At 44.4% G+C, this 17,820-nt stretch overlaps 1 long non-coding RNA gene across 2 annotated transcripts; it reads left to right on the top strand.

Annotated features, from left to right (window-relative positions):
* The first annotated feature begins 245 nt into the window (after nt 1-245).
* Nucleotides 246-17,435, top strand: LOC140694419 (uncharacterized). 2 transcript variants are annotated; one of them, XR_012070061.1, is made up of 3 exons: nt 246-405; nt 6,390-6,524; nt 8,895-17,435. It is a non-coding gene; the product is annotated as an uncharacterized lncRNA (long non-coding RNA). The 2 variants fall into 2 exon arrangements; XR_012070060.1 differs by lacking the exon at nt 246-405 and having other exon boundaries at nt 6,338-6,524.
* Nucleotides 17,436-17,820: the final 385 nt, after the last annotated feature.

A 17,820-nucleotide genomic window follows, 5' to 3' on the forward strand; every position in this document is an offset into this window, starting at 1 on the left:
TGCCTTGAAATGTTCTTGTAAAGAAATACTCCACAATTCTTGGTGGTAAACATGTCTCTTCTTTAATGTGTGCCTCATATGTATACAGCTTTTATTCATTCATTTATTATAGTGCATTGCCTCATCCAATCACAGTGGGGCTGCGTTTTTTCAGGCGGCGCGGAGGGCAGCCTGACCCGGGGTCCTTGGAGCGGGCGCCGTGGCCACGCCCCCTTCCTGGGGCGGGCCCTGCCTTGTTCCAGTTGCTTCCAGAGAGGATGTACGCCGAAGGGGAGCGGAGCGGTGAGCGCTGTGTGTCCTCCAGGCCTCTCCGCGAACGTGGAGTGGCTCCTGGGGCCCCATGGACGCGGAGTCAAGAGAAAAGGGGTGTTGGAGCCATCGAGGGCATGGGTACTCTTCGAAAAGGTAGGCCCCGCGAACGGCTCCACGAAGCGGCGGGCGGCGGGCGGCGGGCGGCGGCGGCGGCGGCGGCACCCAGCACGCTGCTGGCATCTCTGTTAACGAACAAGGGCCCGGTTCCCGCCGCGCGGAGCAGGAGCGCGGCGGGCTGCGGGCGGCGGCAGAGGGCGCGGGAGGCGGCGGCGGGAGGCGGGCGGTGGCGGGAGGCAGCGGCGATGGGCGGCGGCGGCGGCGGCACCCAGCACGCTGCTGGCATCTCTGTTAACGAACAAGGGCCCGGTTCCCGCTACCGGAGCGGGAGCGCGGCGGGCTGCGGGCGGCGGCAGGCGGCGGCGGGAGGCGGGAGACGGCGGCGGGAGGCGGGCGGTGGCGGGAGGCAGCGGCGGCGGGCGGCGGCGGCGGCGGCGGCACCCAGCACGCTGCTGGCATCTCTGTGAACTAACAAGGGCCCGGTTCCCGCCGCGCGGAGCGGGAGCGCTGCGGGCGGCGGCAGGCGGCGGCGGGAGGAGGGAGACGTCGGCGGGAGGCGGGCGGTGGAGGGAGGCAGCGGCGGCGGGCGGCGGCGGCGGCGGCGGCACCCAGCACGCTGCTGGCATCGCTGTGAACGATCAAGTGCCCGGTTCCCGCCGCGCGGAGCAGGAGCGCGGCGGGCGGCGGCAGGCGGTGGCAGGAGGCGGCGGGAGGCGGCAGCGGCGGGCGGCGGCGGGAGGCGGGAGACAGCAGCGGGAGGCGGACGGTGGCTGGAGGCAGCGGCGGCGGGCGGCGGTGGCACCCAGCACGCTGCTGGCATCTCTGTGAACTAACAAGGGCCCGGTTCCCGCCGCGCGGAGTGGGAGCGCGGCGGGCTGCGGGCAGCAGCGGGAGGCAGTGGTGGCGGGAGGCAGCGGCGGCGGGAGGCAGCGGTGGGAGGCGGGCGGGAGGCGGAAGGCGGCTGCGGCAGGCGGAGGCGACAGCAGCGGCCCCCAGCGCACTGCTGGCATCCCTGTGAACGAACAAGGGGGAGGAAGACATGGAGGAGGAGAAGGAGGTGATGGAGGAGGTGGTGGTGGAGGAGGAGGAGGTGGAGGAGTATTATTAAAATAATCCTAAAGATTGTGTCTAATTTCCAAAATAAGATTTAATTAAAGCTACTTCATACGCAACTATTAACAAAGAAAGTAATTGCTGCCAGTCTTCCAGATAGCCTGCAAGGAGTTCCAGAATTGAATTATGGAGAATTAACTGGATAAATCATGCTGGAAGTAGATTTACCACTGGTGCAGCATTTAGCCTCTAATGAAAAGAGCCAGAAGCAGTCTTTCGATGGAATCTCAAAGTACGCTCAGTTCTTTCCTGGTTTCTAGGACCAGGAAAAGCAGTAGTACCTTTCTCTACCTAAAAAGGAATGTGGAGGAGTAGGAGGAGGTGGAGTAGGAGGAGGAGGAGGATGTGGAGGAGAAGGATGTGGAGAATGTGGAGGTGGAGGATTTGGAGGAGGAGGATGTGGAGGATGTGGAGGAGGAGGAGGTGGAGGAGGTGGTGGAGGAGGAGGATGTGGAGGAGGAGGAGGTGGAGGAGGAGGAGGATGTGGAGGAGGAGGAGGTGGAGGAGGAGGAGGAGGAGGAGGTGGGGGAGAAGGAGGTTGTGGAGGAGGAGGAGGTGGTGGAGGACATGGAGGAGGAGGAGGAGGATGTGGAGGAGGAGGATTATTAAAATAATCCTCAAGATTGTGTCTAATTTCCAAAATAATATTTAATTAAAGCTACTTCATACGCAACTATTAACAAAGAAAGTAATGGCTGCCAGTCTTCCAGATAGCCTGCAAGGAGTTCCAGAATTGAATTATGGAGAATTAACTGGATAAATCATGCTGGAAGTAGATTTACCACTGGTGCAGCATTTAGCCTCTAATGAAAAGAGCCAGAAGCAGTCTTTCGATGGAATCTCAAAGTACGCTCAGTTCTTTACTGGTTTCTAGGATCAGGAAGAGCAGTACTACCTTTCTCTACCTAAAAAGGAATGTGGAGGAGTAGGAGGAGGTGGAGTAGGAGGAGGAGGAGGATGTGGAGGAGAAGGATGTGGAGAATGTGGAGGAGGAGGATGTGGAGGATTTGGAGGAGGAGGATGTGGAGGATTTGGAGGAGGAGGAGGTGGAGTAGGAGGAGGAGGTGGAGGAGGTGGAGGAGGATGTGGAGGAGGAGGATGTGGAGGAGGAGGAGGAGGAGGAGGTGGAGGAGGAGGAGGAGGAGGTGGAGGAGGAGGTGGTGGAGGAGGAGGATGTGGAGGAGGAGGAGGTGGTGGAGGAGATGGAGGAGGAGGAGGAGGAGGAGGATGTGGAGGAGGAGGATTATTAAAATAATCCTCAAGATTGTGTCTAATTTCCAAAATAATATTTAATTAAAGCTACTTCATACGCAACTATTAACAAAGAAAGTAATGGCTGCCAGTCTTCCAGATAGCCTGCAAGGAGTTCCAGAATTGAATTATGGAGAATTAACTGGATAAATCATGCTGGAAGTAGATTTACCACTGGTGCAGCATTTAGCCTCTAATGAAAAGAGCCAGAAGCAGTCTTTCGATGGAATCTCAAAGTACGCTCAGTTCTTTACTGGTTTCTAGGATCAGGAAGAGCAGTACTACCTTTCTCTACCTAAAAAGGAATGTGGAGGAGTAGGAGGAGGAGGTGGAGGAGTATGTGGAGGAGGAGGATGTGGAGGAGGAGGATTTGGAGGAGGTGGAGGAGGAGGAGGAGGAGGTAGGGGAGAAGGAGGATGTGGAGGAGGAGGAGGTGGTGGAGGAGGAGATGGAGGAGGAGGAGGAGGATGTGGAGGAGGAGGATTATTAAAATAATCCTCAAGATTGTGTCTTATTTCCAAAATAACATTTAATTAAAGCTACTTCATACGCAACTATTAACAAAGAAAGTAATTGCTGCCAGTCTTCCAGATAGCCTGCAAGGAGTTCCAGAATTGAATTATGGAGAATTAACTGGATAAATCATGCTGGAAGTAGATTTACCACTGGTGCAGCATTTAGCCTCTAATGAAAAGAGCCAGAAGCAGTCTTTCGATGGAATCTCAAAGTACGCTCAGTTCTTTCCTGGTTTCTAGGACCAGGAAAAGCAGTAGCACCTTTCTCTACCTAAAAAGGAATGTGGAGGAGTAGGAGGAGGTGGAGTAGGAGGAGGAGGAGGATGTGGAGGAGAAGGATGTGGAGAATGTGGAGGAGGAGGATGTGGAGGATTTGGAGGAGGAGGATGTGGAGGATTTGGAGGAGGAGGAGGTGGAGGAGGATGTGGAGGAGGAGGATGTGGAGGTGGAGGAGGAGGAGGTGGAGGAGGTGGAGGAGGAGGAGGAGGAGGTGGTGGAGGAGGAAGATGTGGAGGAGGAGGAGGTGGTGGAGGAGATGGAGGAGGAGGAGGAGGATGTGGAGGAGGAGGATTATTAAAATAATCCTCAAGATTGTGTCTAATTTCCAAAATAATATTTAATTAAAGCTACTTCATACGCAACTATTAACAAAGAAAGTAATTGCTGCCAGTCTTCCAGATAGCCTGCAAGGAGTTCCAGAATTGAATTATGGAAAATTAACTGGATAAATCATGCTGGAAGTAGATTTACAACTGGTGCAGCATTTAGCCTCTAATGAAAAGAGCCAGAAGCAGTCTTTCAATGGAATCTCAAAGTACGCTCAGTTCTTTAATGGTTTCTAGGATCAGGAAAAGCAGTACTACCTTTCTCTACCTAAAAAGGATCGTGGAGGAGTAGGAGGAGGTGGAGAATGTGGAGGAGGAGGATGTGGAGGATGTGGAGGAGGAGGATGTGGAGGAGGAGGAGAAGCAGGAGGTGGAGGAGGAGGTGGAGGAGGAGGAGGAGGTGGAGGAGGAGGATGTGGAGGAGGAGGAGAAGCAGGAGGTGGAGGAGTAGGAGGAGCTGGAGGAGGAGGAGGAGGATGTGGAGGAGAAGGATGTGGAGAATGTGGAGGTGGAGGATTTGGAGGAGGAGGAGGTGGAGGAGGAGGAGGTGGAGGTGGAGGAGGAGGAGGTGGAGGAGGAGGTGGAGGAGGAGGAGGTGGAGGAGGAGGATGTGGAGGAGGATGTGGAGGAGGAGGAGGATGTGGAGGAGGAGGAGGAGGATGTGGAGGAGGAGGAGGTGGAGGATGTGGAGGAGGAGGAGGTGGAGGATGTGGAGGAGGAGGAGGAGGATGTGGAGGAGGAGGAGGAGGTGGAGGAGGTGGAGGAGGAGGAGGTGGAGGAGGAGGAGGTGGAGGAGGAGGAGGAGGTGGAGGAGGTGGAGGAGGAGGAGGAGGTGGAGGAGGAGGAGGTGGAGGATTTGGAGGAGGATGTGGAGGAGGTGAAGGAGGAGGATATGGAGGAGGAGGAGGTGGAGGAGGAGGTGGAGGAGGAGGTGGAGGAGGAGGAGCTGGAGGAGGAGGAGGAGGAGGAGGTGGAGGAGGAGGATGTGGAAGAGGAGGAGGAGGTGGAGGAGGAGGAGGTGGAGGAGGATTATTATAATAATCCTCAAGATTGTTTCTAATTTCCAAAATAATATTTAATTAAAGCTACTTCATACGCAACTATTAACAAAGAAAGTAATTGCTGCCAGTCTTCCAGATAGCCTGCAAGGAGTTCCAGAATTGAATTATGGAGAATTAACTGCATAAATCATGCTGGAAGTAGATTTACCACTGGTGCAGCATTTAGCCTCTAAAGAAAAGAGCCAGAAGCAGTCTTTCGATGGAATCTCAAAGTACGCTCAGTTCTTTCCTGGTTTCTAGGACCAGGAAAAGCAGTACTACCTTTCTCTACCTAAAAAGGGATGTGGAGGAGTAGGAGGAGGTGGAGTAGGAGGAGGAGGAGGATGTGGAGGAGAAGGATGTGGAGAATGTGGAGGGGGTGAATGTGGAGTATTTGGAGGAGGAGGATGTGGAGGATTTGGAGGAGGAGGATGTGGAGGAGGAGGATTTGGAGGAGGAGGATATGGAGGAGGATGTGGAGGAGGTGGAGGAGGAGGTGGAGGAGGAGGAGGTGGAGGAGGAGGAGGTGGAGGAGGAGGAGGTGGAGAAGGAGAAGGAGGTGGAGGAGGAGGAGGTGGAGGAGGAGGAGGTGGAGGAGGAGGAGGAGGAGGATGTGGAGGAGGAGGAGGAGGATGTGGAGGAGGAGGATGTGGAGGAGGAGGAGGATGTAGAGGCGGAGGAGGATGTGGAGGAGGAGGAGGAGGATGTGGAGGAGGAGGAGGAGGATGTGGAGGAGGAGGTGGAGGAGGAGGAGGAGGTGGAGGAGGAGGTGTAGGAGGAGGAGGTTGAGGAGGAGCAGGTGGAGGAGGAGGTGGAGGAGGAGGAGGAGGTGGAGGAGGATTATTAAAATAATCCTGAAGATTGTTTCTAATTTCCAAAATAATATTTAATTTAAGCTACTTCATACGCAACTATTAACAAAGAAAGTAATTGCTGCCAGTCTTCCAGATAGCCTGCAAGGAGTTCCAGAATTGAATTATGGAGAATTAACTGGATAAATCATTCTGGAAGTAGATTTACCACTGGTGCAGCATTTAGCCTCTAAAGAAAAGAGCCAGAAGCAGTCTTTCGATGGAATCTCAAAGTACGCTCAGTTCTTTCCTGGTTTCTAGGACCAGGAAAAGCAGTACTACCTTTCTCTACCTAAAAAGGAATGTGGAGGAGTAGGAGGAGGTGGAGTAGGAGGAGGAGGAGGATGTGGAGGAGAAGGATGTGGAGAATGCGGAGGAGGAGGATGTGGAGGATTTGGAGGAGGAGGGTGTGGAGGATTTGGAGGAGGAGGATGTGGAAGAGGTGGAGGAGGAGGATGTGGAGGAGGAGGATGTGGAGGAGGAGGATGTGGAGGAGGAGCAGGAGGTGGAGGAGGAGGTGGAGGAGGTGGAGGAGGATTATTAAAATAATCCTCAAGATTGTTTCTAATTTCCAAAATAATATTTAATTAAAGCTACTTCATACGCAAGTATTAACAAAGAAAGTAATTGCTGCCAGTCTTCCAGATAGCCTGCAAGGAGTTCCAGAATTGAATTATGGAGAATTAACTGCATAAATCATGCTGGAAGTGGATTTACCAGTGGTGCAGCATTTAGCCTCTAATGAAAAGAACCAGAAGCAGTCTTTGATGGAATCTCAAGGTACGCTCATTTCTTTCCTGGTTTCTAGGATCAGAAAGAGCAGTACTTCCTTTCTCTACCTAAAAAGGAATGTGGTGGAGGAGGAGGAGGTGGTGGAGGAGATGGAGGTGGAGGAGTATGTGGAGGAGGAGGATGTGGAGGAGGAGGATGTGGAGGAGGAGGATTTGGAGGAGGAGGATGTGGAGGAGTTGGAGGAAGAGGATGTGGAGGAGGTGGATGTGGAGGAGGAGCATGTGGAGGAGGAGGAGGTGGAGGAGGATGTGGAGGAGGAGGAGGAGGAGGTGGAGGAGGTGGTGGAGGAGGAGGAGGTGGAGGAGGAGGAGGAGGTGGAGGAAGAGGAGGAGGTGGAGGAGGAGGAGGAGGTGGAGGTGGAGGAGGATTTTTAAAATAATCTTCAAGATTATTTCTTATTTCCAAAATAATATTTAATTAAAGCTACTTCATACGCAACTATTAACAAAGAAGGTAATTGCTGCCAGTCTTCAGATAGCCTGCAAGGAGTTCCAGAATTGAATTATGGAGAATTAACTGGATAAATCAAGCTGGAAGTGGATTTAACACTGGTGCAGCATTTAGCCTCTAATGAAAAGAGCTAGAAGCAGTCTTTCGATGAAATCTCAAAGTACGCTCAGTTCTTTCCTGGTTTCTAGTATCAGGAAGAGCAGTACTACCTTTCTCTACCTAAAAAGGGATGTGGAGGAGTAGGAGGAGGTGGAGGAGGAGGAGGTGGAGAAGGAGTAGGTGGTGGAGGAGGAGGATGTGGAGGAGAAGGATGTGGAAGAGGGGGATGTGGAGGATTTGGAGGAGGAGGATGTGGAGGATTTGGAGGAGGAGGATGTGGAGGAGGAAGAGGTGGAGGAGGAGGAGGTGGAGGAGGAGGTGGAGGAGGAGGTGGAGGAGGAGAAGGTGGAGGAGGTGGCAGAAGGTGTGGAGGAGGAGGAGGTGGAGGAGGATGTGGAGGAGAAGGAGTTGGAGGAGGAGGAGGAGGAGGAGGTGGAGGAGGAGGAGGTGGAGTAGGAGGAGGTGGAGGAGGAGGTGGAGGAGGTGGAGGAGGATTAGTAGGTGGAGGAGGAATTGGAGGAGGAGGTGGAGGAGGTGGAGGAGGAGTTGGAAGAGGAGGATTAGGAGGAGGAGAATGTGGAGGATGAATTGGAGGAAGAGGAGATGGAGGAGTAGGTGGAGGAGGAGGAGGTGGAGGAGTAGGTGGAGGAGGAGGAGGTGGAAGATGAATTGGAGGAGGAATTGGAGGAGGAGGAGGTGGAGGAGAAAGTGGAGGAATTGGAGGAGGAAAAGGTGGAGGAGGAGGAGGTGGAGGAGGTGGAGGTGTAGGAGGAGGAGGTGGAGGAGTAGGAGGAGGTGGAGTAGGAGGAGGTGGAGGAGGAGGAGGTGGAAGAGGAATAGGAGGAGTTTGAGGAGGTGGAGGTGGAGGAGGAAGTGGAGGAGGTGGAGGAGGAGGAAGTGGAGGAGGAGGACGTGGAGGAGGTGGATGTGGAGGAGGAGGATGTGGAGAAGGAGAATGTGGAGGAGGATGTGGAGGAGGAGGTGGATGTGGAGGGTGAGGTGGATGTGGACGAGGAGCAGGATGTGGATGAGGAGGTGGAGGAGGAGGAGGTGGTTTAGGGGGAGGAGGTGGTGGAGGAGGAGGAGGAGGTAGTGGAGGAGGAGGAGGTGGAGGAGGAGGAGCTGGAGGAGGAGGAGGAGGAGATGGAGGAGGAGGAGATGGAGGAGGTGGTGGAGGAGGAGGAGGTGGTGGTGGAGGAGAAGTAGGAGGAGGTGGAGGAGAAGGAGGAGGTGGAGGAGGAGTTGGTGGAGGAGGAGTAGGTGGAGGTGGAGGAGGATGTGGAGGAGGAGGAGGAGGAGCAGGTGGAGAAGGAGGAGGGGAGGTGAAGTAGGAGGAGCTGGAGGTGGAGGTTCAACAATTTGTTGCCCTGTATGTGATCTCTATGGAAACTAGGCCTGTTCCTTGAACTTTTGCTATAAACCACCCCCTGCCCACACCTCCCCTCCTCAGCAGGCTCACAGTCTTGGAAGTATTAGCCCACTTGTCTCCTTTTTCCAACAAAGAAATAAAGCTGCCTCTTCTAGTTCATCCAAAACTCTGTCCTCCAGTCTCAATTCAGTAAGCTTAAGAAGGAGGGTGTGTTTTGGCAACTGGTTCATGTATCAGTTTTATGACTTTCCAGGCCATTACCTTATCTAGGTTGCTTTCTGCTCAGTGCCAGCCTCATTGTATTAAATGAAGATAATAGTGCCTACCTCAGAGGGTTACTATGAGGATATAATACAAGTCAAGTGCTTAGATTAGCCCCCGGCAGGTACAAAGGTGAATTCTTAGGCTCCATGAGTTACTGTATAATTTCTGTCTTCTAGGAGCTGACGGCAAGAGACACTGAAATGGACATGCTTCTCCGATACATACAGTCAACAAAACAAGAACAACATAAAACAAAAACAAAATTAGATGATGGATATTTTATGGCTTTTCTTTTTATAGGTTCTACTTGTTTGTAAAATTAAGTGTCAGCTCTTTAGCTTGGCATCAAAGTCCATCACAATCTGATGCCAACGTTTCTATACACGTAACACATTCTTCCCCACTGACTAAATAACCTATACTCAGACCAAACCAGGCCATTAACTGTGGGCTCAGTGGACTCTACATCTAATCTCTACAAATCTATTCATGATATTTATTTAATCTGTATATAAAATACTTTTCATTCACATTTATTGGTAAATATCTTCTCATCTTTTACCAACCAGGCCAGACGGCTTTCTCCACAAAGCCTTTTTTTTTATTGATTTGTAATCATTTTACAATTTTGTGTCAGATTCCAGTGTAGAGCACAATTTTTCAGTTATACATGAACATACGTATATTCATTGTCACATTTTTTCTCTGTGAGCTACCATAAGATATTGTGTGTATTTCCCTGTGCTATACAGTATAACCTTGTTTATCTATTCTACAATTTTAAAATCCTGTCTATCCCTTCCCACCCTCCACCTCCTTGGCAACCACAAGTTTGTATTCTATGTCCAGGAGTCTGTTTCTGTTTTGTATTTATGCTTTGTTTGTTGGTTTGTTGGTTTGTTTTAGATTCCACATATGAGTGACCTCTTATGGTATTTTTCTTTCTCTTTCTGGCTTACTTCACTTAGAATGACATTCTCCAGGATGTGTAGGAGCCACTCAGCTAGTTTGTGGATTTCTTTTAAAGGGAATTGTACCATGTGTCACTGTAAAGTCAGTGTGTCCATGGGAAGGAAAAGTTTAGGTGACTCCTATGACACTATCTTGGTCCCTCTCCTCCTGCTTCTTAACATTAGTTTTAAACTTTCCTTACCCAAGGATAGCAAAGATATCTCAACACTTCTGTAAGCTTCTATCAGGTATTGTGTTTCATTTCATTATCTGCAAGATGCTAGGGAAAAAGCATACAATTTTGTGTAGGTTATCAATTGCAACATAGCAAATCACCCCATCACGCAAAACAAAGATTATTTATCCTTTCAGCTCACACATCTGTAAACACCACAGGCATAGTTGGTCTAGGCTGAATTTAGCTGGGTTGACTGAATTTACTCCTCTGCAGTTTGCTAGTCTGAGAAATTCTGTTCTTTACCACTTATTCTGGGCAGCTTACCCAGAGAGGTTCTCCTCTTCATGTCTCATTTTCTTTCTGGAACCAGAAGACTGGCTGAGAATGTTCTTCTGCTGGCAATGAGAGAGCCACAAGTGACCAAGTCCCATTGCATAAACTCAGATCAAACTTTGCTTGTATCATGCCTGCTGAAATTCCATTGGTCAAAGCAAGTCCCACAAATAAACTCAGTTCACCAGACAATAGTAGGAAGCCCTATAAAGGCATGGATTCAGGGAGATATGAAGATTTTAAGTCAGATATGCAATCTATCAAAAACTGGAAATTAGACAAAGCTAGGTGTAACTGGCAGCCCAGCCAAATTCCAGCTGTGTGATACTGAATTTAGTTTGTTTCAACAGGAAAGCAGGGACGGTTGTACATACAAATAAGACCATTTGTGTGATTATAAGAATTAAATGAGATAATATAAAACGTGTGAAGACAGCATAATGAAAATTTTCAATATCAAAATGTGTAAGAAAATATAATTGATCCTTGAACAACATGTATTTGAACTGTGCAGGTCCACGTACATATGGATTTTTTTCCATAGTTAATGCTACAGTGCTACACAACCCATTGCTGTTTGAAACCACAGATGCAGAACTGCAGAAATGGACAAAACACATATGGAGAGCCTACTATAAATTATACAACTATTAGTTTTGACTGCACAACAGGGAGGCAGTCTAACCCCCTTGTTGTTCAAGGGTCAAATGTAAAAATCTGGAATGCCATGCCCTATGTAACATCAAATATATGTTAATTTAATCCACAACAAGTTAAGAAAATCTAATTTTATTCAACACAGTTTAGGAGTTGACAACTTGAAAATTTACTCCTTTGAGAAAGACACACATATCAATGACAGCTTGGATATCTATTAATAAATCTACTAGTCTAAAAGGTGATTCTGTGCCCTTTACAGAAGTGGTAATATATTATTCAACCAACAACTGATTATTTACCAACAATTTTTAATTTAAGGTTAAGCTACAAAGTTCCTTCCCTGTGATTTGAAAGCGAAATATCTGAATTTTCATATAAATTTTATGTAATTATGAAGTGTTAAATGAGGCCTGAACAAATGGTACATTATCCTTAATTTTCTTTGTCTTGCGATGGCCATAATTAATTAAATATATGGAAAAATGTATTAACTCACATTGAGGCATAAGACTCACATCTGTCTCTTGGATTTCAATCAATAGCACTGGTTTTAAAATTGAAAGCATTATTCCTGATGTAATTAGTCTCTAACTTACAGTTTTTGTACATGGCTCCCACTTAGATCAAGCAGGCTGTGCTGTTCCTTGAGAACTTTCCTGTGTAACTTTAAAACTTATTTCAAGGAGTTGGAGTAACCGAAAAACTAAGGATTAAGGATTCTTCTCTCTTTTCCTTTTCATTTAAATGGCTCCTCAGGGAAGATGGATAGGACTGGGGTGGGTTATAATTCCTTTTTCTACAATGTTCATGACATGCACTAATGAAAGTGTTCACCTTTATGTTCCTCTTGATTATAACCAAGGAATTTTTGATGCCACATAGGCATAAATTTTTGTTTCTTGATTGGAAAAGGGCAGGCTGGTTGTGGAGTCTAATTGCTGAAAGATGAAATTTGAGAACTGGAGGTCATTGTGAAGTTATAATTCTTTCCCACATCCTGACAAATAACTAAAATTCTATTTTTTAAAAATTTGAGGTTAAGCTTTATTTTCTGAGGTTACCACTTTTATTAGCACTTTCAAAAACAACAACCTACATACATAGTGAACCTCAATAGAAAAGTCATCTTCCAACATAATATAAACATGTATGTATAAGTTGGCTGAAGCGCACTTTTCTGAGATCCTTAGCAGTAAAGAGCCAACTGGGGGAAAGAAAGCCAGCAAGGTTCTTTTGACTCTTCCACTATTGAAAGTAATGCACTTACTAACAGACAACATTAGAGATCGGCTAGAGACCCAGAAAGGTGACTGATGTTTGATTTGTTTCCTTTGTCTAAAATGTGAGATGTGACATTCATGTGCAGGTAGAGGTCATGAATAACTGCAGTCAAGAATGAATCAATTATATAAGAAAATGTTTTATCATAACTTTATTGTCATTTTATACTGTAACAGAATACATATATTCCTTGTGATATTAGAAAGTTTCCAAACTTTCAATTCTCTAAGCTTTCAATTTCTCTAAACTTCAGATCCTTCAAATCCTTAAGTGAACCCATTTACCTAACAATTTATCTATGTGTCCATCCATCTAATGCATATGGAATAAAACTTACTTCATCTAAGACTTTACCAAGGTATTATAATGGTTATCGAACACTCAGCTTGCTAGGGCAGGTGACTTAGAAGTTAGTTGCTTCTCCAATCTACAAAAAACAAGAGTGTAATTCTCCACCTTTCTCATTTGCAGGCTTAGTCTGAGGATCAGATGAGATTACGAACAACAGCAACACTTTGTAAGCTGTGAGATCTGAGTTACTAGAATATAAAGGAAATATGTTTTGTTTTGATATTTGTGATATAGTGGAAAGTCTACAAGCTCTGGGGTTAAATAAATAAATCTCATTGGTTCTTTCATCTATGAAATGGGAAGAAAAACATATTTGGATTTGAAATGGTATTTGGAAAGCATCTAGTAGATTTCCTGAAATATAACATGTACTCAGTAAGTGATTATTATTACTATTAATATCTTGAAATGGATGAAGACATGATCTGAATGAGGAGACAAAGTAGCAGGCAGTTTCCAGGATATGCACGACTCAAAATTAAACAGGTTTACACGACACTGACAAAATTGCCCATTGAGAAACAGGATCACAGGCAGTGGCTGGGAAGACAGGAGGACAAGCGTAGCCCCGCAACGGGGAAGGAGGCACCAAGGTTAGAGAGTTCAGGGAAAGCGTCTTTTTGTCATAAGGGAACCAGTGCAAGTCTGAAGACTGTCACAGTGCCTGCACGAGTATGACCAGGGTTCGGGGGAAGAAGCTACTGAGATATCTGGGAGCATGTATATTTCTGTACTTCAGTCTAGGTCCTTCATCATTCAGCAAAGAAACAAATCTGCTGATTGACAATAACACCCATTATTTTACATAATTATATAACTGCGTATTATGGACATTTAGTACATGTATACCCACATGCAATGTATTTAATCTTTTATTACAATTTTTAAAGTCCTTTGTATTTTGAAATTCTGTTATCACCACCCTTGATTGTGTTTTGCAAGAATCAGACTACCTACCTGCTGTCATGTGCATTAAATCCAGGCCTTTGTTCTTATCGTCCACCTGCATGAAACACCTTTTTATTTTCTATGTTTGCTCAATTCTTACCATCTTTTTAAGCCCCAACTGAAAGCTGAGTTCTTCCATGAAACTTTCTCTGAATTTTCCAATGTACTCTAATCCCCTTGTTCTCTGATCTTCTATTGACCTTAAGCCATAATACTCCATTTAGCACATGCCCCATCTCTAATCTTGTTACATTATGTTAATCTTGTCATTTCATTAAGCTTGTAAATCCCTTGTGAGCACAGACTGAGGAAGAGTGAGAATTTATTCTCTCTAACTCCATTCTATCTCCTTTCAAGTTGAAGAAACTAGAAAGCTAAAAACATTCCTAGACTTTCTGGCCACTAAGATTCCAGAAGAGAATTGGGTTCCACCAGTTGGGTTTACTTTGAGAAGAAATGGAAGGTAGGAATGAGGCAGAGCCATTCTCTTGCATCTCACTGGTTGTGCTGGGGAACAATGGTACAACCAGGTGTTGCTTTTCTGTGGTAAAGTTCTTTCACCCATTCTCCATCCATTCTTACCAGACACATGTGCCTCAGTAGCAGGAGCTACTGTGGTGGTGACTTTTTCATCTTTTCTGCCTCATTAACTTATAGAGGTGCCTTTTTAAACTCTCAGCAATAGTGACAATCTCTACATCAGCAACACCAGTAAAAATTAATAAACAGAAATTTCAATTAAAATACAATTGGGAGGCAAAAAAGGGGAAGCTCTTTTTCCCTAATAAGATAGCAGAGCCCAACAGGAAGAAGAAAGACTTCCTCTTCTTGCCCGTCAACAGTTCAGCTAATGAGAGATTGTCACAGCTCAGCCAACAGAAAACCAACTCTAGTTTGAACTCTCAGTTCCTCTGACTGACTGTTTACTTTAGCCCCCCCAACTTCCTTTTTGCCTCTTGAAAAGATCTCTCCTCTCTTCCCTGTGCAGGGACTTGCCTGTAGAGGAAGACAGGAGAGCAATGAAAGTCAGCACTGGTGCCCAAAGGGCCAGGGAGAGAATTTGTACCTAGACCATGGTGAGTAGAAGCTTAGACCAGCTCACAGTCAGTGTGGAGAACATCAGAAACGCTGGTGGTGAACTGTGGCTGGGATTAGAACTTTTGTGTGGAGAAGCAGAAGCTCAAAGCTAGTAAGACTGCAGTAGCAATGCAAAGGTGACCTAAATTGCACCCATGAGTTAGGGAGGACTGGAGAAACTTGGTTTACGAAGAGTTTGTATGTAATTTTCCATTTCTCTGTTTTTCTGGAATGAAGCCATACCCTTATACAGGATTCTTTCAAAAACCCAGCAATCCATACCCACCAAATATTCATCTTTCCTATGGTTCCATTCAAAAGAGAAGAAAACTTTTATATAAATGCACATTGGGTAAAAAGAGGCAAGCATCTACTCCTGTATGTCATGTACTAAACAAATTAATTTCAAAGAACTTCAGTTTATTCTACTATAAAATGGAAGATATTAACCCTATCATTAATAAAGGCTAAAAGGATTAAATGAGACAGTATTTGTGAAAGACATGTGTAGAAAGCTCTATAAAAACACAGTGGGAAATAATTATTTGATTGACTAGCTGTCCCCGGTCAGAAACCAAACAAGAGTCTGCCCTTCAGTGCATACATTTAAGTAGAACAGCCTGTGGCTGAGTAGAAAGATATGATTTATACATTTAATAATTCCATTAGCACTTATTCTTAACCAGACCCTGTATCATCTCTGGTTTTAAAGAGCTACTTGATATGCTTAATGCTAAATAATTCTGGAACCCATCTACCCACATTTAGATAATGGGTTCTAGTCTTACATAATCCCTAACCAGTTCTAATGAGGCATCTCTTCTAAGCAAAAAGGATTTTTACAAAAAATCCAAAAATTAATGTTTTAGGTATTGTGGGCCATGTGATCTCTGTTGCATTGACCCAACTCTACCATCGTTATCAGGAAAGCAGACACAGATAATACGTTAACAATGACTGTTTTCTGATGTATGTTATTTAAACAAACAGATCAGCCAAGGTTTGGCCCAAAATCTTAACTTTGTCAACCCCTGGTTAAACAATGAAAAAATACAAGATATTTTGATGCGTATGTGTATATAGTCTAAAGAGATCTCATATATCTTGTTTTAAAATATATTTATTTTACAAGTGAAAAACATTCGAAATATATATGTAAATCATAGATGGATAGATATACAGACAGATAAATAGACATGTAGTTTAAAACTAAACCTGTATCCCACTTCCCACAGTAGAGACCTGTTATTATTTTATTATTTTACATATTATGCTTCTAGAGTCAAAGAAAAAAGAAAGAATATAAGTTACAGATAAATAAAGTTCATTTGATTACTACCAAAAGTCACATTCTCTTTACACTCTCTCTTCTTGAGGAAATCATTGTGACGATTTTGATGAATATATTTTTGGATTTTAAAAATATTTAAACTGCATATTTATATGAATATAAACCTATCCAGAATATATCCATAAACAATACACAGATTTTATTTATATATGTGGACATGTCCATCTGCCTTTTTTAAATCTATAGAAATGTATATCCCTAACAGTAGTATATAAATAGACTTGTTTCCCCACATTCAAGCAAACACTTGATGTCATCATGTTTTTCATTTTTGTCAATTCAATGGAGGAAATAAAATTCAATTATTGATCTTTGTCAATTTGATGGAGTCAATTCAATCAAATCTCATTGTTTTAATCTACATTTTCTAATTACAAATTAATTTAAAAGACACATACACCACAATGTTCTTAGCAGTACTATTTACAACAGCCAAGACATGGAAACAACCCAAATGTCCATCAATAGATGATTGGATAAAGAAGTTGTGGTACATATATACAATGGAATACTACTTAGCCATAAAAAGAATAAAATAATGCCATTCACAGCAACATGGGTGGACCTAGAGATTATCATACTAAATAAAGTAATTTAGACAAAGACAAGTATCATATGATATCACTTACATGTGGAATCTAAAAAACTGACACAAATGAACTTATTTACAAAGCAGACTCACAGACATAAAAAAAAAAAAAAAACTTGCAGTTACCAAATGGGAAAGAGGGGAAGGGATAAATTAGGAGTTTGAGATTAGCAGATACACAAAATAGATAAACAATAAAATCCTACTATACATAACAGAGAAATAACTACATCCAGTACTTTTGTAGGAATCTAAATAAAAAATGTGAAAAAGAGTATATATATATATATATATATATATATGTATATATATATATATATATATGTATATATATATATAACTGAATCACTATGTTGTATGTCAGAAACTAACACAATATTGTAAATCAACTATACTTATATTAAATAAATAAAAAATGTGGTTTTTAATATATCAATTATAGCAATAAAGCTGTTTAAAAAAAACTAAAAAAATTATCATGTTTATTGGCTGTGGAAGGCCGAATAATGCCCCTTCAATGTCCTTTCCCCAAACCCCAGAACCTATGAATGTTACTGTACATGGAAAAACAGACTTTGCAGATTAAGGCTAAAGACGTTGCAATTCAGAGATCATCCCAGACTATTGGCGTTTACCCAATCATATGAACTCTGAAGAGCATAAAAATGGAAGAAGAGTCAAAGTAATTCAATGTGAGAAGAACTCCATCTACTATTGTTGGCTTTTAAAATGGAGGAAGGGGACCATGAGTCACAGAATAAAGCATCTTCTGAATTTGGGAATGACTCTCAGTTTGTAGCTTGCAAGGAAATGAGAGCCTCAGAACTGCAACCTTAAGGAACCGAACTCTGCCAACCACCTGAATGTGTAGGAAACACTCTCCCAGAGCCTCCAGAAAGGGAATAGCCTGCTGATGAACTGATTTTAGTGTGTTGAGAACTATGTCAGACTTGTGACCTCAAAAACTATAAAATAATAAATTTGTGTTGTTTAAGCCACTGAGTTTGTAGTAATTTGTTATGGCAACTATAGAACTGGATGTTAGCATGTATTCTTTTGTAACTTACCTGTTCTTATCATTTGCCCATTTTTCTGTCAGGTTTTGCTTATTAATTAGTAGTTCTTTGTACACTTGGTTTAATTATCCCTTGTTATATAGTCTCTATTATATTAGCTGCAAAATCTTCTCTAGGTCTGTCACTTGTCTTTTAACTTTATTTACAGGTGTCTTGATATACAGATGACTTTCATTTAATGTAGTGAAATTTGTGAAAGTATATCCATTAAGAGTATGCTTCTGTTGTATTAAGAAAACACTGTTTCATTATTAAAAGGTAACTAGAAGGGGGGAGGGTATAGCTCAAGCTGTAGCATGCATGCTCA

The sequence above is a fragment of the Vicugna pacos genome, unplaced genomic scaffold (assembly GCF_048564905.1).
Source record: "Vicugna pacos unplaced genomic scaffold, VicPac4 scaffold_21, whole genome shotgun sequence".
NCBI lineage: Eukaryota > Metazoa > Chordata > Mammalia > Artiodactyla > Camelidae > Vicugna > Vicugna pacos.